We start from the raw sequence: 23,374 nt of genomic DNA, 5'->3' as shown, positions 1-23,374 counted from the left end.
ATTGTCATGTTCAAGAAACCAATTTAAAATGATTCGAGTTTTGTGACATGGTGCATTACCCTGCTGGAAGTAGCCAACAGAGGATGGGTACATGGTGGTTATAAAGGGATGGACATGGTCAGAAACAATGCTCAGGTAGGCCGTGGCATTTAAACGATGCCCAATTGGCACTAAGGTGCCTAAAGTGTGCCAAGAAAACATCCCCCACACCATTACACCACAACCACCAGCCTGCACAGTGGTAACAAGGCATGATGGATCCATGTTCTCATTCTGTTTATTCTCTCAACAGAAATCGAGACTCAGGCAACATTTTTCCAGTCTTCAACTGTCCAATTTTGGTGACCTTGTGCAAACTGTAACCTCTTTTTCCTATTTGTAGTGGAGATGAGTGGTACCCGGTGGAGTCTTCTGCTGTTGTAGCCCATCTACCTCAAGGTTGTGCGTGTTGTGGCTTCACAAATGCTTTGCTGCATACCTCGGTTGTAATGAGTGGTTATTTCAGTTAAAGTTCCTATCAGCTTGAATCAGTCGGCCCATTCTCCTCTGACCTCTAGCATTAACAAGGCATTTTCGCCCACAGGACTGCCGTATACTGGATGTTTTTCCCTTTTCACACCATTCTTTGTGAACCCTAGAAATGGTTGTGCGTGAAAATCATAAAAAAATATATACAGTATATACACACAATATATACACTAACACATATTTTTAACCAGCCAAGGTGGAATTAGTTTTAAAGTTTGTACTTGTGCATTACTACTGACGTCCAGTAAAAAAACAACAGATTTGCTGACGCCTCTTGGTACCTTAATGCATTCTTTTGTAAATTTGCTGGGTTGAGCCTGAAGAAAGCTTCAGTCTCATCCATATAGCTGCTGGATTCTCCCAAGGTGCTCCTCTATTATGCCTTTTGCAAGAGGCATCTGCAGCAGCCACACAAGATGCACCATTATGCCTCCTGTGAGAGGCATCTGCGGCAGTCACATTTTGAAACTTCACACAGCCCTTTTAACACAAAAATAATTTGATCCAAGCCATCTGCCACTCTGTGATGGATACATGTGTAGAGACACAGGTTTCTGACAACACTGTGTCTTCTCTTCTCCAGACAGATAATAGCGTGTCAGAGACACTGGCCAAGGGGCCACATGTTAGCAGTCGGCTGAAGTGACATTTGAGATGGTCTTGGGACCTGTTGGCAGTGGCAGCAGCCATCCAAGTGTCCTACAATTCAATTCGGTGCCTGACAGTGTACGAAATTATCTCGAGACAGATGAAAGATTGTTATAGGACTGAACATTTCCTATGCAGGGCGGACACTCAAGGACTTCTGGGCGTACTGTAGCAATGAGCTTTAAATAACTATAAGCAATGAGGCATGCATCTTAACTTTAAAGCACGGGACTGTCTGCAAAGCGAACCGTTTCACCATTGGTCTGTTGCAGGCTCGGGTCACAATTTCTTATAATTTTCGTTCTGCACTTCTCTTAACCTGAGTGACAAACAGCATGGCACGCCTACGAGGTGTAAGCTCGATCAGCCGGAATACTCCTACCCCACCCGCTCCGGTCAATGAGTGTCAATCAGGCCTCGCCCTCCGCTCGCATTCGCAACAAGTTCCTTATCCTTAAAAACAATTATGATTCGGCTGTTGTGAACATTGATCCCCGGGTTGACGAGCTCAACGCACACATTCTTCTCTGGCTGGTGGGGTCCTGCCATGGGAAGCAATTACTGCTGGTTGCCAGCTGACAGCCTCATTCCAGAGTGAGTCAGGGCTGGCTTGATCCTCGGGCACTCTCTAGGCAAATTGTATCCTCGCACTCATCTCAAACCTCTTACCAACTGCTGGCTTCTATCAGGAAAATAGATTGTTCCCTTTGTTCCCAATGCATGTTGGGGAATGGGATAGACATGACGTTTCAACAGTAAGGAGTTGCTTTAATTTTAATAGGCCGCACTGTATGCTGGGATGGATGGGGCTTGGTCAGAATACAGGCTTCTGCCTGCAGACCTGGAGGAGGCCGGAGGATGGGACCTCCATCAACTTGACAGCTATCATATCAGTCTAACAGTGAAGCGCAGAATTCACGTCCCAGTTTATCGGATAGTTTGAGAGTCGAACGGTTCTTCTAGCCCACTTTGGCACTGATGGCTCGCTCAAGGTGATATTTGTCAATTACAGACTTTCTGGAAAGTTTTAGCCTGAACAGGAAACTGATACTATGCATGTCTGATTTAGCTGTAAAATCAACTGTTTAATCAACACTTTGTGTTGTAATAGTTTTATAGTGCACACAGATCCTTTTCGATCAAATCTCAGTGAGTTCCAAAGTCTCGTCTGTCAATTTTTGGATGAATTTAATAAACACATCAAGAGACTGCTCAGTCAACACTTTAATCATTGTAATTAATGCATGTAGCTGCATTTCTCTCTCTCACTCTGAAGCACGGGAGAATAAATAAATTAAAATATATACAGCCCACGACTAATTATCATGCAAATACAGCAGCAACAAAGCATAGAGGGCCCGTTCATCTTTGCCAGAGCGTCGATGCAATTCCCAGATGTGCTTAAAGCTGTCCGGAGCACAATTAGAGACGGAGAGAGATGGCAAGAGAGCGACAGAACAGAAACGTCTGTCACTTATTCATTGTCAAATTAATTCAGTTTTTTCCTACCCATGTCTTCAGCAAGCAGCGCACGGTGTCACCTGCCACTCATGAGAGTATCTACGTCATTGATAATAGGAGGAAAGCTTACGCCCACCGGAACAACTGCATACTTTCAACACAGTAGCCTATGTGAAAATTGGTATGTTTAATGAAGAGCATGTCTGTATGCAAAAAATAGTAGGCTATGACAGAAACACCCATATATTTCTCAGGATGCATAGAATTGACACTTCTCTATCCCAGATTTCAAAAAGTTAAAGGAACACGTTATTACCTCAACTTAGACAAAGTAGTACATACTAGAGCTGTAATCGGGCCTTAAAAATTAAGCCCGAAATGACCGGAGCCCGACAGAATGCAGCCCGAACCCGAACGTACATTTAGATTGACAGCTTTTTAAAAGCCCGAACCCGTTTACAGCCCGACATTATTTAAACGTGCGCACACACACAGCTTTTGTCAAGAATGAGTAATTTACACAGGTTTTAACATTATTTATTCATTACTAATAATCTACACGCAAACTTGGAAGTTGAAACAAAGAAATAAAATAAGTCATCTGTAACATTGTAACATCTCATTCTAAATAGGCTTATGGAATACACCATAAATAGGCCAATAAAAATATTATTTCTTAACGAATTAAATTAAGATAGTACATTCTGAATTAAGATGGGTATTTGGCAATAACGAAATTAAGAGAAAGGCTCCGTGGGATTTGCGTCGGCACTTCTCTCCATTACTGCCAACATTAGTCTATATCCTCTGTCTAAATTATGTATTTAAAGGAATAGTCTACTCATTTTCAATATTAAAATATGTTATTACCTTAACTAAGAACTGTTGAATCATCCCTCTATCATCTGTGTGTGTGCACGTAAGCGCTGGAGCGCGCTGCGACGCTACGATAGCATTTAGCTTAGCCCCATTCATTCAATGGTACCATTTAGAGATAAAGTTAGAAGTGACCAAACATATCAACGTTTTTCCTATTTAAGACGAGTAGTTATACGAGCAAGTTTGGTGGTACAAAATAAAACATAGCGCTTTTCTAAGCGGATTTAAAAGAGGAACTATATTTTATGGCGTAATAGCACTTTTGGGAGTACTTCGACTCTGCGCAGTAACACCCTCCCTCTCCATTATGAGGAGAGGAAGGGGAGCTGACTTTTCAGGCGGGTCGGAGTGCTCCCAGGAGTGCTATTGCGCCATGGAATGTAGTTCCTCTTTTGAATCCGCTTGGAGGGGCGCTATGTTTTGTTTTGTGCCACCAAGCTTGCTCGTATGGCTACTCGTCTTAAATAGGAAAAACGTTGATGTGTTTGGTCACTTCTAACTTTATCTCTAAATGGTACCATTGAATGAATGGGGCTAAGCTAAATGCTATCGTAGCGTCGCAGCTCGCTCCAGCGCTTACGTGCACACACACAGATGATAGAGGGATGATTCAACAGTTCTTAGTTAAGGTAATAACATATTTTAATATTGAAAATGAGTAGACTATTCCTTTAAGACTCAATTAATATTTAGTTATACATTGAAAAACCTTTACTCACCAAGATTAGGCTACATGTTTTTGATGAGGAAAATTATTAAATAAATGGCTTCAGCGCGGTCCTGCGCTACTGAACTTGACTGCTCATTTACCTCACAAAGCCGGAGCGGAAGCCCGAGCCCGCCCCGAGCCCGTGTAAAATGTTAGAAATGAAGCCCGAACCCGCCCGAGCCCGTCGGGTTCCGACGGGTCCCGTCGGGTTCGGGCAAAGATCTTCAGCTCTAGTACATACCTACCTTTTTAATGTGTGCACTTCATTTTTGCACAGCGTGTTGTGAATGTGTTAGTGTTTAACCTAGCCCCATTCATTCCTTAGGATCCAAACATGGATGAATTTAGAAGCCACCAAACACTTCCATGTTTTTCCTATTTAAAGACCGTTACATGAATATTTACACAAGTAAGTATGGTTGCACAAAATAAAACGTGGCATTTTTTTAAGCGGATAAAAATTTTGAACTATTGTAAGGCGGATAGAACTTTGCCGCACTTCGACCTTGACGCGCAGTAACATCATTTTATTTTGTGCCACCATATTGTACTCATGTAACAGTCTTTAAATAGGGAAACATGGAAGTGTTTGGTGGTTTCTAAATTCATCATTGTTTGGATCCTAAGGAATTAATGGGGCTAGGCTAAATGCTAACACATTCACGAAGCGCTGTGCAAAGATTAAGTGCACGCATTGAAAAAAAAATAGGTATGTATTAATTCATCTAAGTTGAGGTAAGAACATAGTAAAATATTTTTGGTGGTGTTTTCCTTTAATAAATCAAAAATACACTAAAACAAAAATGTAAGTAGATGGCTCTCTTCAAGTGCAAGTAATAGTTACTAAAACATTTAGGCTACTTACAGTATATGGGAGAGGCTCTTAATTTTAATACATTTCTAACGCAGTTTGTATGCTCTCTGGGATCGAACCCATGTCCTTTGCAATGCAAATGCAATGCATTAGTTACAGGAACACGTTGCTTTGTACTGTAGCCTACTTGTTTGCCAACACCGAATATATAGGTCACGTGACAATTTATGCTGAATTTATGTCCGTAATGTATGCATACTGCACCCACACAATACATGTTTGTAGATGTTTAATGGTCAAGAAGACCAAGAAGCTGCAACATAATCTCGTGATCTATTGCGCGTCAAAACAGCGCGAAATTAACGAGAGGCGTCAACGTTACAGCTATTCCAAACGAAGCTGTGGAGATTGAACGCTAAATGACATCAAAGTCCCGTGAGAGCCACGCGTTTCTAATCGTTCTCGTGGAACGTGATGTCAAACGCCGATCGATCTGCGCAGACCCGTTTGAAGTCGAACGCTTCTGTAGAGCTGGCGGCGAATCGAACCGCCAAATGTCATCAGGAAGTTCCTGACAGAAACTCATCAAGCCCAGACATTTCCAAACGTGATACGATTGAATAGGGCATCGAAATGCCATTACCCCGCCTGCCAAAACAATTTGCATTTTCAGGTATTAAGTTTAATACTGTAGCTGCAGACGGTTGCATCACATGGTTTTGTTTACAATATGATGGCAGACTGATTGCTTGAGCCTAAATTGGGAAGTTGGTTGGACCAGGCAGGGTGGTAGAAGCTGTTTAAGAAGAATAAACGTTTGCAGTGACATCAGGGTCAACAGCTGAGGTGGATGTGGTGAGTTCATTCCCCAAGATTTTTCCTCATTAAAATGTTTTATAAATAAGGACATTAGCATTAATATTATATATAAAATGATAGGACTCGTGGGGTATGAGAACTTGAAACCACCAAAATAATGATTCCTGTATTTTAGCAGCCTAACCCCCTTGTTTTGGGACACTTGTTCGAAACTCATGGAAATAAGTGTGCATTGCAAATATGAGTAGGGTATTGTATTAGTAACAACTGAATACTGTGGCATTTGTAAGGTATATCTAAACATTTGAAGAGCATGATCAGTGACTTTTTTGTGTTTTTTTCTTTGGTTGGCAAAGCAGCAAGTGCAAAAAGTTTTTCTCATTGGAAACTGGATTGTTTTCTGGGATCGAACCCATGACCTTTGCATTGGGAATGCCGTTGTCCACCATTTATTGTTTACTGGATATGTGTAAGTACCACTGCAGGGGTAAGTACTCAAGAACTCATACTGTATGTGTGTGTGTGTATCTTAGGGCTGTCACGGTAATGAAATTTGGCTGGCGGTTAATTGTCTAATAAATTGTGAAGATTATGACGATTAATTGCCTGTTTTAGGGCTTTGACGTTTAATTATCTTAGGTTTTTTTGTTTACTTCATGAAATAAGTTTTTACACATTGTTGTGATTATTTAAATTAAATCTTTTGCAAGGTTTAACCCGCAATAAATATAAAAGACACATATTTAAAAGTAATTATTTAATGAATATATTTCAAAAACTGGAAATTATTTGTAAGAAATACAAAAGTTTCTGAAAAATAACTAAAAATAAAATAAAAATGCAATCAAAATAAACTGACTATACCAATACAGGCCTTAAAAAGTAGCAAAGCCTACTAAGGTCATATTAGTTCTGGACCACATGTCTGTAGTGGCTGCAAAAAAATTAATTCCTTACAGATCCTTAAGAATAGCATCCTTCTCTTCCCTAAATTTGGAATTGCTGTTCTGTATGTTCATACTGCTTTTCAAAGTTTTGCAGCATTTTTTAAATGCTGTTTTTTCCACTGTATTAAATGACTTTGCAATGTATCACATTACACTGTGAGTGAAGGGGCGGCATTACATACTGTCTCATTTATACATGCGCTGCAGCTCCCCCTTTTGTTTTTTTTAAAGAGATGTGCAATCTTTGGGGTGATTTGAAATCATTGCGATGAGGTCAAGCAATCGCAATGAGGCGATTATTTAATAATTGTGACAGCCCTAGTGTGTCTGTAGATATGATGATGATGATGATTTGGGAAGCCTGTCCTTTTCAAAGACATTGACATAAGCTAAAGCTATGAGTGCTATTGATTGTATAAAGCAGGTTATAAAAAGTCCCTGTAGATACAAATACGCACGCTTAACTTTAGTGCATATATTAGGCCTTCTCTTTTATGCATACATTTAAGTTAAGTGTAAGCTAGTAAATAAGTTAGGTTGGAAGGAGCTGGAAATTAACTGATAATATAATTTTAAAAACTATTTTGAGCAATGTTTCTGCTCGGGCATTTAACACAATTAGTTGCCTTATTGCAAGATCGTACAATAAAATACAATAACTCACCCAAACCTTTAACACTCTGTGAATACTTCCAAATCCACTGGTAACCCACTTAGGAGGAATCAAATTCTCTCAGGTAATTACAGCGAGTGTGCGGTGTGTCCCGATACGCAAACATATATTCTCCAACAAGGAGTTTACTCTGAAATTTTAATCACATTTTCCGTTCATCCCTGATGAATTTAAAGCATATGGCCCTGTTTTTCTACTAAGCAATCTAATTCGGAAAAAGACTAAAATCTAATTGGCCTCCTTTGTTCATCACAACATTTACAGCCAAAGGAAAACAAATAAGCAAACTGCGACTTATTATCAACACTCTTATTACCATAATGACCTTATTCGCCTAAATATTGTCCCTATTAGTAAGAGGAAAAGTATAGAGTCCGGGGTGTAATGAACAGCCGGGGTCCTGTATCACGCTAAGAACTTTGACGTTGCTTTTATTACTTTAACGCTAAATGGAGAAAATGATGTGGCTCTTGTGGCTGATTACTTTTTGATGTCAAAGTGAAAAGTGTATCCTCTTTTAATATTTGATTGTTTTTATCTGACACAATTTCATCCAATTCATCATTTTGTGTGCTAATTTACCGAGCTTGTGACACTTGTTATGATCTGTTACTGCGTAAGTGGTCCATATTAGATGATATCGTTTGATGTCAGATTTCTTTTCTGTGAATTGACTACATTGAAGGAAAAGAGTTTTTTGCAAAACAACTCATAGTTTTTTAGATTAATAAACCACAAGAACTCCACAAAGAAGAGAGCACTTGCAGTCGTTTAAGTTCCTAGACACATGCACACATTTATATAATATGTGTATGTGCTGTATTTATTTCCTAATGAGGGGTCATGTTAATGGCCGACACAAAATGCAATTATTCTGGTTTAAAAACGTTTTGATCTATGCATGTTTGCTGTTGGTCGATTAAAGCATGATCAATTAAACTGCATTTGGCCTGAAACAAAACTTTAGCACTATTTTTTACTTATTCACATTATAGTTATGTTATGTGCAGGCTCGAAAGCGTAACATTAACAGCATAGTTGTCATCGTTTTTCTTGTACACACAGTGAACTGGGCATGCATTCTTGCGACACATCAAGCTCGTTAAAATAGCTGTGAAACTATTGGTGGTGAACGCAAAAGAATACAAAATAGCGGGAAACAGTGTCGGTCTATAGCCAAGACAAAAGCCAAAAAAAGGAAAAGAACAAGAAAGCGAGACACGGAGAGAAAGATATTGAAGTCTGATTGTTCTCTGTCTTCGACTGGATTTGTTTCCCTGCTTGTTATTATTACGTTCGGAAAAACGACAATTACACTGAAAAATCAGGGGGGAATATTCATTACAATTCATTATCTGCTCCACCAAATTGCATCAAGCTTATAAAATATTTCTTTCACTTGTTCAAAGGCTTGTTAGCGCTTAAATTCAATTACTGCTCACTGTAACAGACAGTCAGGACTTTTTAGCAAATCATTAGTCAAGGTTTACTCCTGGGCAGAGAAAAGCCGTTTGACAGGCTTAATTGTTGTGAACCATTTAAAGGTCCGCTAATGAAGCGGGGTCGTGGTAGCTGGCTCAAGATTGAAATTTCCAAAACTTCTGCAACATCAAAGTGATCCAGTGCAGGCCATTTGCTAAATTATCAGCATGAAATTAAAACCCGTCTGCGACCTTGCCGGCTATCAGAGGTTTTCGAAGATGGAGGGGAGGAAAAGTTTGCCCTAAACCTCAGTGCCTTTCATGTAGAAATGAAATAACATGAATATGAATTAAATATTGTCTTGCAGAAAGATGCAGAGAGACATCTTGACATGATAACAGCAGCAGATTGGTGTGATTATTGAGGACAACCAAAGAGGAGACATGGGAAGATCTTGTGCTTAGCTTTCATAGTTGCTTAATGAACTTGGTTGTCAATATCTTTATGAAATTATGCACCCTTTTGTAATTTATAAAGTTTCAAATCAATTCGTTTTTTTTAAAATAGTCTACCTCAAATTCAGTTTACATTTATGCACGTGGCAGATGCTTTTGCATGAATTCAAGGTGTCTAAAAATTGTTGTGTTATTTTCAACCCAGCATTGGGTCAAAAATAGACAAACCCAAATCATTGGTAGAGATGAAATGGTATAAAAAATTTACATCACGGTTATAGTGACCTAAATCACCATGGTATATTACCAGGGATTTCTAAACAATCTCTACAAATGGAAATAAAAAGTACTGATGCATAAACATCAAATAAATAACATTTACATTAATAATGGCACATTTGGTGCTGTGAGATAAATGGTAATCTAGATAAAAACACAAGAGAATAAATCAGATTTTCATATAAACACAGGACAAATCAGCAAGTCATCTGTCTGTGTATGTTGTGAGAAATCAGGTGTACTTTATGACCCAGGAGTAAGCTGCTCAACACCTGTGATCACAGCAATCACAGAAGAAACAAACAGAGTGAAAAGGAGCTTAAAACTCATCAGATTACATAATTTAATTAAAAATGAATAGAAAAGACGAATCTGTCTAAAGAAATAATAAGTAAACATGTGTCAGTACAAATAGTTTTTCCTAAAAAAATTTTGCATTTAAATTTGTCAGTGAAGCACTGTCATCACAAACACATGGGAGCAGGTGTAAATTAAAGGAACAGTATGTAGGATTGTGGACAAAACTGGTATTGCAATCACAAAACTTGTGGCTAAAACTGGTACTGCAATCACACAACTGGTGGCCAATACACAAAATGACAACATAAACATCAGTTGAGGGATGCAACTCCACTTCTTAAATTACAATATCCTGGCCAGACCATATATACCTGGCCTGGGCCAAATATAAACATAATTTAACTCAAAAGTTGGATTTGTCCCTTTTGACCCAATGCTGGTGTAAAATAAAGCAATAAGCCCCAAGAAGCAGTGGTTTACCAGTGCTTTTTATAACAGCTAAGGGGCGTTGTTAGGCACGACGCGAAGTCAGTTATAAAATGCACTGTAACACAACTGCTTATTGCTTTTATAACACGGTTACTTCATATGCATAGCAGAATTTCATAAAATGTAACACAAATAAGTTGTAATTATATTCGTACAAATATTACTCTTCCGCCAAACAAAGTAGTTCCTCAGAATAAAGTGTGGCTGAAACAGAGCGTAGTTCCCAACCAACACAGACACAGCAAAAACACAATGAAAAATTAAAGACTGTGGTGTTTATTTTCATTTATCAACATTCATCGTGCAACTGTTGAAGTGATGATCAAATATGTTTGGAAGCATGCTTAACTCTTTCCCCGTCAGCATTTTTTTTAAAAAGTTGCCTTCCTACCTTCATTTGTTCTCTTATCACCTTTCAAATTTTCAGCTAAAAGCGAAGATAATTCCATTTTTATGAATAACTTTTGTAAGAGATCAGATTCAGAGCATGATCAAAACTTACACGGTGTTTTTAGTGTTGAGTGAATGCGTCAGTGTTTAAGTTGGGTAAGATCGCCAACCAGTGGATAGCGGAAATATGAATTTGAGGTAGAAACTCCTCAGGGAACGTTTTCTCTTTATTGATGAGATGACTCAACAATATTTATTGACATTTATCTGGATATCGCCATTAATTCTGAAACTGTAAACAAAATAAATATATGATTAAAAACTGTGGTGTTTATTTTCATAAATCAGTACGCAGCAACAGTGGCTCAGTGATACTTATGTAATGCGGTCTGAACCATGGGGTTACCGGGGTATTTTATCTAGGCTTAGAACGCGTAACAATCATTCAGAATGAAGAACCAGAACTGCCCGTTTTATAAGTGTATTTTTATTAATTTCCTAAATGTTAATGTATGTAAAACAGTTATGTAGCACACATTCGGTTGGTGGATTTCTGAAGGGTTTATTTTACTAAAAGATTATTTAAATGCATCCTTAAAGGCTTTGTGTTGCCATGTTGTGCTTTACCGTTTAAAGAGATTTCATTTCCAATTGGTCCCTTGATGTCACAAATACTAAAATGAAGGAAATTTTATGAGGTTAATGTAGTTAAGAACTTAAGTGCTGAATCACAGCTGTTAGAATTCCGACCAGCGTAAATTCACCTAAAACGTCACATTGAGATTTCCACACTGATCTTCATTAAGTGGCTAATGTAATGTGAAGGGTTATTCCGAAAAAACCCTGCCTGAATATCATGGCTTAAGAAGGCACAGTCCCCCCATTAGAGGTTTTTCCCACGCATTTGATCCATAAATTGCCTTGAAATTTTTTAGGAGGTGTTTTGATAAATCCAGAGCCTGCGCAGATATGGTTGCTGGTGCTTTCACATCAGTGGAATGTAATGCACTCTGTAGTGTGACTGACAGGAGGCAGCACAATGAGTCACTTATGGCAGCTCCACACCAGTGACCCACACCAGAACACTTTTGCTCTGAACCCTGCCAGCTGGCAGCCTGCAAAACAGCGAAGATTAAATGTACGGGACTATGGCTTGCTGTCGAGGTACTGATGGAACCTTTTAAGAGCGAAATTGTTGCAGAGTGAAAACACAGCGCACTTGGCTGATGTCATTTCACAGCTGTTTGCTCAATTAAGCGTTGCGCCTTCCCCACTTTACTCATTTGCTCTACACATCACGACCTCTTCAATAGTTAATGCGCTGAGCTTTTTCGTGGGAGACCAAATGCTTGGTGACCTCTCATGAGCGCTGCTTCAAAAGATCTGGCGTCCTTCATCACATTGTTAGGCTGCTGAGAAGATTGCTCTTTTTGTTGCTAGTTGTCCGTCAGTTCTTCTCATAATTGCTGTCTTTTTCTCTTCTCTGGTATCCCTGTAATAAACAGACAGCTTTCGCAGCTGCTTAGATGCAATATCTCTTGTGATTTTAGGGCTCCTCGTTGTTTAACATTTATCTTTCATCAAGAAAATGCAAGCGTTTTTAGTGCCAAAGCTTGTGGCTGCAGCCTTCACTCCCTCAACCTGTGTGTCCTCGCACATTGCTTAACCGCTTGAATGATTAATGGATGCTGTGATGTTCTCTTACCTGCAACTATTATCATTGATTTCCAGTCTTGTCTGTTACATCAAATTGCTGTCAGCTTGCTGTGCATCTTTTCGTAGAAAATTTGCTCGATATAATTTTACATGGCTTTATAAGAGAAAATCATATTTGCTAAGAATAAGCTTAAAACGGCCATCATCATATAACAAAAGTTGGCGAAAAGGCCAGTAGACTTACTGAGTGAGCAGATCTTTCCCCCTGCTCAGAAATACCTCCCAAGAAAGACGTGCACCACATGGCCAGAGCTTATAGTTAAAGTCATTCAGAGTTATTGGGTTTTGACAGCGTGTGCCATCAGGGCTTTACCCTCAACAGGTGTTTTACATTCCCCTTATGTGCTCTAAAGGGTGGCCTGCAGACTGTAGAGGTTACGAAGCTCCAGCTTGGATCGGTTGTTCTCATGCCATTTGCCCAATTGGGTATAACAAGACATCTCTCGCATTTCTTTCACAGTCACTTCAGATAATACATGTACACCATGGGGAGTGGATCTGTAAACGTCAGACTTTGAACCGCAAAACCTGCAATATGGTGGCATCCTTAGCAAGACTTTGTGGTGCAGTTTTCCTTTCAACCGTTCTAAATCCAGTCACGGTGCACTTACGTTTGGGTCTCGAGGAGTTCCTCACTACACCTTTCCATCATCAAGTATTTCACAATAAAATGCACTGGAATGTCAAGGCGATGATGAGAAGCAAGCTGTGAGGTGTCACTGGCGTCCTGATTAGGGAACGGGAATCTCAAAAGCCCTCGCAAATATCTCGGCGAGCAAATCAAATGTAGCTGTGCTGCAGTATCTGAAATACCTGAGCTCTGACTTTATTATTATTTTAATTAATTCGTTTAATTTCCCAAGGCTTCACCCCGAGTCAGCCACGGTGATAGGTGAACGAGAAAGCGTGTTCTTTGAGCGCCGATACCCCCGAGTGATTGGTACAATAGCTGGCACGTCTAAAATTTCCCTTATTAAAGTCAATACATATACATATGTCTAATGCATAATTTATACCAGCAGAATGTAGCTCCAACATGGGAAAATAACTTCACAGACTTTTCTACTTTTGTATTGCCTTCAAAGCTTTTGAGGCGAGGCATCAGGATTTTCGGCAGAGCTTTCGGCAAACACTATTTTGGGTGGCTGTCCCAAAGTGTAGTTCCCTCCAGATTTATTTGACCAGTATTCCAAATATTTAGAGACCCACGTTTCTTATTCTTCGGATTTTGTCAATGGAAGTTTATAGGCGCTTCTAGTGAACGCTTTTGTGTTGCATGCGAGAGTGCTTTTGAACCGAATGTGCACTTATAAATACATTAAGGTTTGGTAAAGCTTTCAACACTGAACTCTTTCAGTACTGATTGCTACGTTGGAGTGAAACAGAGAGCTGTAGTTGCCGTTAAAGAATGCGTAAGACACGTAAAACCAAAATGTATATAAAGCCGGATAACAAAAGTACCTTTGTTCTCGCCGTTAATTTGATGTAGGTGCTTGATGAAGGGTTAATGGGGCAAAACAACTCAATTAAAAAAAGCAACAGTTTTGGTTCCCATCATCAAAATTACGGCCGCTCTGCATTGCATTCCTCACTTAAACGCGCCATCTGGCCGCTGAACAGACAAAAGTTTGCTTTCATATTAGATGTTTATTGTTCTGAAAGATTGATGCGGCTAATATAAGCCTTCACAATGACAGATTATCATCAACAGTTAATCAGTGCTATTAGGAGATAAATATCAGTAATTTAATCAGTACTGTAATTTCTTTTACAATAATACAATTTACAAATGTAAGTGATTAAGTCATTAGCATACATCGCTTCAGATCACAGTCCTTCGGAGTTCTGAGCGTCTGGTTTCTGTAGATCGCAGCGGCTGATTTTAGTCCTGCTGTTTTTTATTCCCTTTTTCTTTTTTGTGAATAAGAATTGTTTGTTCCTGGCTAAACCCCAGAGCACTTTACAAATGACCCCCGCTTCTCTTGAAGGCCTTCTCCATAAGTTCAGCCGTTTCCAAGTAAGCGTGGACGTGTAGCACAAGTGCCGCACACTGGGGAAATGAAAGCCTTACATTAATTTCAATTGAAAAATTATGTGCACTTGATAAAATAAAGCCTGGTTCTGCGCTGGCATATCTAAAACAGCTATCAAGGATCCCTTTGTTGCTCTGCAAGCAGCACTCGCCTCGGGCAAGTCCTGGTTTCAACATTCTAAAGTTATACCCCTTTATTTACAAAGTAATTTGTCGGTTAGTGTTAATTTCCTAAATGCGACATAAAAGGAGTGCGGCGGAGAGAAAAGTTTGGGAGAAAATCATAAAAACAGCAGAGAATCAGGCAAATTGCTAACATGTGTGCCCCGCTGCCGAGGGCTGGATCTGCAGTGCCGTTCCCGACCCTCTGAGCATTGGCCAGTTCCGTTTGAAGGGTGCAGTTCTTTAATGAAGGGCTAATTTTTATTGCCACTCCATTGACTTCAAAGCAGTTCAGGTTGCCAAACATAATTTCACTGGAGGTATTTTCAGGTGCACTGCAAATAGTTCATAAATAATTTCCCCATTAGGCCGGCTCTTCTCGAGAGCGGCACTTTTAGGGGGAATGTTTCATGTGATTTTTTTGCATGCTTCTTTCTTCGTCTCGGGCTCGTGGAGTCAAATGCCACTTAGGAGACTTGGGAGTTCTCCACTAGCCTTGAGACATGACTTTAGCATCAGAGCTGTCATTGACTGGTTGAGTGGCTGCAGGGGAGAAGCCCTGATTAGAGGATTAGAGAATTAAAATAAATCCAACCCAACAGGGCTAATGGGTGATGCCTTATTGCACATGACCAGACTGCCACTTTCAATGCTTTCTCAATAGACTTATAGAATGAAACGCGATACCCCTACGCCCCCTTCTTTACCACTGTGTTGAATTATATTGCATTGTTACAAAATTTCACCCTACACGCATATAGTCTTTGTTACTCATGCAGCGAGTCTTAAGCAATAAAAACTGATGAAAGAGGCGACTTATGTGTATTTGTTAAGAGTTTGATTAGGTAAGACAGTTGATGATGTGTGTGTAGATGCATATTTGGCTCATTCAGTGAAATGCATATGAACAGATTCACAATGAAGGTTTTTTGCTGTATGCTAATAAGCCTAGATTCCTTGATGCCTATGTTTTTTCACTAAAAAATATAGATGCATATCTAACTGCTGACACAATGCTCTACCAATTGGAAGGAACAATGTATATATATATATATATATATATATATATATATATACAGTGTTTCCCATACATGATTTATTTGTGGTGGCCCACCACAGAATCAACACTGGCCCCCACAAATAGAATTTTCATGATTCCCATTTATATTTTTATTTCACTATTTAAAACAGCTTAATTCGGCTTAAAATATAATGTGAAATATAATACAGATCAAATACAGATACAGATCAAAGAGTAAAAGTGGAACATATTTCAGGTGCCAACACTAGATCAAACGCAAACAAGACACAGTGACGTCACATATATACACATATATATATATTGATTCTTATATGGCATTTACTCTTTACATATATAGGCGAGTATGCACAATTAAATTTTTATCAAATTAAAATTGTAATCCAGATCCAGGCAATCAAAGTCTCTATTGAAGGCAAACCAGCAATAAAACGAATAGTGAAATCAAAGCACATGTTTCACATTCCTTCACATTCTGAAAGGATTATATGAGACTTATGGGGCCATGCCTTGACTTAGCAAGCTATTAAACATGTTACGCCCCTGTCAAATGCTTTGTAAAGGACTTCATAAACTCTTTTGATAGGTAATAACGTGGAGGAAGTGGAACACAGAGGTCTCTGTTTTATTCTGTGGAGCGCTCGGTCACAAACATAAAAACGCAGAAATGCCAGAGTGAAAGCCTAATGCAGTTTTTTCACCCATTATTGTGTGTAAAGAATTATTATTGTTTTTTAATTGCATTTCTGTCCCTGCAGCAGACTGCAACCTTAAAGGGAAAAATGGAGCGCTGCTTTTATTGTTACCATGCAGGTATGGGACGTTAGTGTCATTGTACACGTAACATGTTTAATGTAAAAACAGACCATAAATCATGAATCATTGCAATGATATTTTATTATACTTCGTAATTGCCATTTCCCACGCCAGATTTTATGTTCGAATTGGCTTTGGGTGTAGTGTATGCTTTGTAAATGTTTGTACGTCGGAAATGTTGCTAACGTTTATGACTTTATTGGCTTATACGTGCTGACATTGTGATATATTTGTATTTGTCTGTAGTATAGTATGTCATGATTTGTCCTGTAAAGGACTGTTCTATCTGTAAAGTCATACAATAACGCTTAATTTTTAATTTAATTTCATTTTACTGTCCTTACTATATGGTATTTTTGTCTAAATTAAGAGTCTGTGGTCAATATAATGATAATAGACATTTGTTACAATCTCAATGCTTTGATGTTAAAATTATAGTACACCCAAAAATAAAAATTATGTTATTGTTTACTTGCACTCAAGTTGTTAAAAACCTGTATACATTTTTTTGTTGTTAAACACAAAGTAAGATAATTGTAAGCAAGCAGGAAACAGGATGTAGATATATTCATTTCAGATTTTTTTATTTATATATCAATTTTTTAATTTATATATAATATAGAATATATACAAATATAAATAAATATATATACACATGTAAGTGTTTCTTAAATACATACATGAATGTATGTGTATTTATATATACATAATAATTACACACAGCACACACTCATATATTATGAAAAAAAATCACTTTTATTTTGTATGTGATTAATCTTTGCCCAGCACTATTATTTATATATAAAAACACACAGTCATGTATATATTTAAGAAAAATCGGTTATATTTATATATAAAATATTTATATTTCTATATAATATAAATTATATAAATGTATATACAGTATATAAATGCAAATATTTCTTAAATATATACATGAATGTGTGTGTATTTATATATACATAATAATTATACACATCACACACACATATGTTATGTAAACAAAAACTTTTATTTTGGATGCGATTAATTGCGATTAATCACGATTAATCTTTTGACAGCCCTAGTTTTTAACAACTTGAAGGTAAGTAAACGATGAAAGAATATTCATTTTTAGGTGAACTATGCCTTTAGGGCATACCTTATACATTTATGTATTTGGCTCTGAGGTTTTCACCCAATGCATCAACTCTAATCAGTTTTAATGAAAGTTGCTCATTCAATTTTTAGACAGGCAGATAATAACGGGCCCTTTTTCCTGCTCCTTTGTATAAAACTTGAAATTGCTGATGTCCACAGCTCTCAAGTGCCATAATTCTTAGTGAGGTGTGTGATGTTTAAATTGGGAGAAGTATGCCTTGTAGATTGTTTTTAAGATCAAACCAGCAATTCAAGACTGGTTCTTGTGATTCATGACTGAAGCCTGCCTAATTCCTCTAGATACACAAACACTTAATTAATGAGTCATTATGAGAGGAAGGAGAGCCGAGGGTATCTGTTAAACACATTCACGGATTGAGGCTAATGAGTTCTGTATGTGCACACTGTGCCCATTATGGGATTGGTACTGACTGGTATTCCACCTCTGGGTGGCGTCAGCGCTGGTCCTCGAGGGCCACTCGAACTCCCAAGGGAGTGCAGGGGCCCTCAACCTATTTCTTAACCCAGCAACAGGAAATGAGAGCCTGACCTCTACTCTGAAAGGAATAAGAGCCATCTGATCCAGCTGGTAGGGAAAAGTGCATTTATCTTTTCCACAGAAATCCAAGCTAATTGTCTTACATCCCTAAAGTACACAGTTCCTATCATAATTCATCACTAGAAGACTAAAGCACTGGAGTTATTCCAGACCATGTAAGTGGTGAATCCTCTGTGAGGACTAAATGCCCCAAAAAGACATGGCACAGAATTGTTGCCACATTCAGTTTTCTTCCTGTAATGTAAGGGTCCTTTGTTCACAGACCCAGTTCATTATCCTGAGCCATGTTTCAGAATGCAATTTTGATTCAAAGCCGTTTTTAATGTTTCAAGACCGTCCTTATAATAGGGCCCTCCCAAATGAAGAGACGTTGGTCGTAATTAATCCAAAAAGATCACCCACTTAATCATTCACATCGGTCCTTAAAAAAATCTTTTGGTGCTTTCTGATCATAAATAATCACACAAAAAGACGCTCAATTAGATTTCCCCTAAAATATCCTGGCATTATGTTAAGGGAAAAAATTCTCTAACTAGTCGGCTATATGCGTAATTGCTCTCCGGTGACTTTGATATCAGTTTTAAGCTGGAGGTTTAACTTCTCTAATGACGGCTTCTTTGAGGTAAAAGTTCCTCTATAATTGCAATTATAATTATCTGTAAAGTCATTTTTTCTTCTAGAACGTTCTTGCCGAGTTGCTATTGGACCTCAATGGAAACGTGGAAAGTTTTACATTATTGTGTTGTTTAACACATTGCATATCAGACAATCAGTTGTTCTTGTGTCAAGGTCAATTCTGTCAAAGTGAAGAGATTTACAAATTTTTGCCTGAAATATGTGGCATTTTTGGACTTATTTTCACCCAAAAATTTAAATTCTGTCTTTTTTATTGTTATGTTGTTCTTAACCTGTATAATTTTTTTTCTGAGAAGAAAGAAGATATTTTAATAAATTATGGTAAGCAAACCGCTGATTGTAACCATTGACTTTCATAGTAGGAAAAACAAATATGATGGAACTCAATGGGTACCGTCAACTGTGTGCTTACCATCATTTATCACAATATCTTCTTTATCATTTATCACAATACTTCCTATACTTCTACTATGGATGTCAATGGTTACAATCAGCTGTGTGCATACCATTATTTATCACAATATCTCAAGTTTTTGAAATTATACGTACACAGATACAGGTCATTAAAAGTGCTTGAATCTATTTTATGCAAGAAGTTTTCTGGAAAAAAAATCCATATTATTCCCTGTGTAGTGTAGGATAATATCATAAAAATTCTAGACTTTTTAAGCACACGTGCTAAACTGTTCGCTTTAAATGCTTATATCTTCTGTATGCGAATGTTGATTCATACCAAAATGCTTTTTTGCATAGTTGTGTTTGACACATGAAAACGTTTTGGGTTACGTATGTAACTGTTGTTCCCTGAGAAGGGAACGAGACGCTGCGTCTCCCTTGCCATACTTTCTGTGTCCCTGTATCGCCGTCTTTGGCAATATTTCAGATAGCAATATACTTCGCGCGTCACCCTGTCTATGTCATTAAGCCTCATCATTGGTTGAATTTGATATACACATTCAGACGCACTTACTTCTGGAGGCGTCCCCAAAGTGTCACCGCAGTGACTTAGTGCGAGTTCCAGCGAAAGGGAACTGTAACAATGTATCTTAAAAGGTAACACAATGTAACCTTATTCTCACGTGCAGTGAGTCCCCACAATTAGTCCTTGAATTTGAGGTTATTGGATCTGGAAAGTTCTTGAAAGGTCCTTGAATTTGAAGTTAACTAAGGTGTGGGAACCCTGTATCATTTATCACAATACTTCCATAATATTTTTCTACTATGGAAGTCAGTTGTTACAATAAGCTGTGTGCTTACTATCATTTATCTTCTTTAGTGTTCATCAGACTTTTTTATACAGATTTGTAACAACATGAGGATGAGAAAATGATAACAGAATTTTCATTTTAAAGTGAACTATCCCTTTAAGGAGAAAAGAAACAGGTTGGAGAAAGGGGTACGGAACTGGCAAAGGACCTTGAGGCGGCAATCGAACTTGGGTCACCGAAAGCATGTCTGCGCCACATGTCGGAGTACTGCCCACTATACCATCATTTCCAAATTGTATTTACAGGATTAAAACGTCTGATGTCTGTCCAGAAATATTTAAGCAAAATCGATTGTTTTATGGCAAGTTTTGAAATGTCATGTTATAGCAGTATAGCAGTGATAAGAAAAGTTACTGGATCTAGTTAGATTCTAATGACTGGTAAGCCCATTACTGCAAGGTATTCCTACGCAAAGCCACATCTTTGTTTCGTCTTCCGCCAACTAAGATTACCACGTAAGGATTTTTTTCCCTCAAGTGCAAGAAATTGCATTGACCTCTTCTATCTATTGCTTCCATATGCAAGCAGTTATCTTTCTTGCAAATGGAAATGAGACCCAAAATTGCAACAAATGGGGCCATGCCACTGAATGCAGATGTTTCCCCTTTTTGCAAAGGGTACACATGCCTGATCGAATTAACTTTAACCCCTCTGTCGACGGAACAGACATCTCTTTTAAAGGCTCCTCTTCCCCAAATTTGTTTGGAGTCGGACCTAGCAGAACGACTGTATTTCAGAGCGGACTAAATAACCTGTGATTGTATTAAACATGTGGTGAGAAGTACTCTCCCAGGGCCTTAGTAGGGGTTCCACACGTCCACCAGTCACCAACTTCACCCCTTTGCTGGGTAAAAGAGTGAGATTTGAAGAAAACCACCTGTTTATGAGGCGGTCGAGGGATGAAAGTGGTCAGCTGGGTGGAAAGAGGCCACGGGGATCCTAACAGGTGCTTCCTGCACTGTGTGCTGGGAATGCGCGGCTGTAATGTATGGAAATAAGCATGAGGAACTCTCACGCGTCGCCTCTCTCTGCCCCGGCATATAATGAGTACGACTTATAAAACAGCCCTGAAGATAATTTGCTAAATTGGTTAAATGTTGCTCAGAGCTCTGTGTGTTAATGGCCTCCATTCGAAACCAGGGATCGGTCACCTGAATGTAGAACAAACCCAGTGTTGGATCGTACATCTTTCTACCCTGCAATTTACTCACATACTGTAGGGCTCTTTAACATTGTTAGCCAATTTATTTTTCGCACAATCGGATTAGGCCGCTCTATAAACTTAAGCGTAGTGAGTATTTAACAAACTGCAGAGTTTGGCCGTTATTTTATTATTTAAAATGTATTGCACGTTCCCTCACTGCTACAAATAGCCTGTTTCCTACTCGGGTCGTAATTCATCCTTGTAACCCAGCTACACAGGAAGTATCTGCTCTTTTTCCAGCTCGAGTCTGCCCCCCGCACCCCACCTTAGTTGTGTCCCAGGGCGCAACCTACCACCACTCCAGCACAAACAGCCTGTAACCCCATCGTTTATAAGACTGTCAGCTCAATACACTCAAAAGTTATGTACACGTAGAAAACTCGTAGAATTGGAACATACAGGTGCTAACTTATTTCACTTTAGCTTTTCCTGTCTGCAATAATGAAGAGCAGGTGAGGGTTGGTGCTTTAATCAGGTTGAGAGTGGGACTTGCTGCACGTTGAAAGGCACGCCATCCACATGGGCTTGATTATGGGGTCCGAGAAAAATCAGTCATGAACAATTGTTTTCCCAGTCCCCGTGGTCAAAATGAAATGGCTTACACATTCAGTGAAAGGTGACTTATTTTGACCTCATCAAACTTCCACCAAAAATGATCCACAGTGCACAAAGCTGACGTGAATGCTCTTTTAGTGTCAACTTGTATTGTGTGACTGTGGCTCATTTGCTGTGAATATTCTGTGTATGTTGCTCTAAGTAACTTGAATAATGGTAGTACAATGCATTATTGACATTTTAATGCTATTAAAGGATTAGTCCATTTTCTTAAAAATAAAAATTCCTGATAATTTACTCACCACCATGTCATCCAAAATGTTGATGTCTTTCTTTGTTCAGTAGAGAAGAAATTATGTTTTTTGAGAAAAACATTTCAGGATTTTTCTTATTTTAATGGACTTAAATGGACCCCAACACGTAGCAGTTTAAAATTGTTTAGAGTCCATTGAAACTGCAATCTCAAACGAGGCATAAGGGTCTAATCTAGGGAAACGATTGTCATTTTTGGCAAGAAAAATAAAAAATATGCACTTTTAAACCACATCTTCTCATCTATCTCCGGTCCTGTGACCCGCCGGCGCGACCTCACATAATTGTAGGACCCTATAATTTTCGCGATCATGGAATTGCGGACGGAATCGCGGAATTGGCAGATTAACACGGAATCTAGTATTAACGCGGAATTTCGCAGAATTTTTAATATTTTGAATGAAATTATGTTTTTGTGTGGGAGACGAAAGTATGTCTCTGGGAAATGCAGATCGAGGGAAGTAAATCTGGGCGACACACCCCCTCCCGTCGTTTCAGACCCCCTCCAAAACACTGAAACCATGTGGAAGCGGCTCTCCACGATCTGCTTTTGTCAGCGAAAAATTAAGAAATTCGACGCTAAGCATTTAGTTCTGAGCAGTTCTCACATGACTTTTATGTGACCGGAGAACTGTTATTTTGTAAGTTTTGTCAACATTCTGTTCACGGTGAGCGCAAAGATACATGCACTCTCTCATCCACGTCTGTCTCACTGCACTTCTCTCACGTGCACGCGCTCTCGCATCTGTCCGAAGTCCGAACACAAATCCTCATGTATTTGTTCAGTTTTATGCATTTCAAGCGAGCTGAGGCAAACTAACTATCCCTCGCATTTAAAATATAATCATCTGCATCATGGCGCCGCTCTCTGTCTCTCTTTCGCTCGCACGTGCAAAGAGCTGCGCTCTCATGCTGTCCTAAGTCATATCAGTAATCCTGTGTATGTTTGTAAAGTTATTTGCATTTCAAGCGATCGTGTATAAAATATGTATCGCGTTCCGCTGGACCGATGTGTTTAAGGCACTTCTGAAGGCACCACTGCTTTGACACCTTGTTGTAGCATTCTGCAACAATACTAAACAATGCATTGAATTGAGTTGTGTGTGTGTGCGGGCGGGCGCG

General features: G+C 38.8%; 1 long non-coding RNA gene across 1 annotated transcript in view; it reads left to right on the top strand.

Moving 5' to 3' along the window:
• The first annotated feature begins 5,557 nt into the window (after positions 1-5,557).
• LOC129452311 (uncharacterized) overlaps positions 5,558-23,374 on the top strand; it is a 57,575-nt gene continuing 39,758 nt past the window's right edge. Inside the window, exons 1-2 of the long non-coding RNA XR_008647067.2 lie at positions 5,558-5,894; positions 6,218-6,327. This is a non-coding gene — a long non-coding RNA (uncharacterized lncRNA). The remainder of the gene's footprint in view (positions 5,895-6,217; positions 6,328-23,374) is intronic.

Source organism: Misgurnus anguillicaudatus, chromosome 17 (genome assembly GCF_027580225.2).
Source record: "Misgurnus anguillicaudatus chromosome 17, ASM2758022v2, whole genome shotgun sequence".
NCBI classification, from domain to species: domain Eukaryota; kingdom Metazoa; phylum Chordata; class Actinopteri; order Cypriniformes; family Cobitidae; genus Misgurnus; species Misgurnus anguillicaudatus.
Note: the sequence above shows the minus strand (reverse complement) of the source record. Positions and strands in the feature narration are given on the sequence as shown.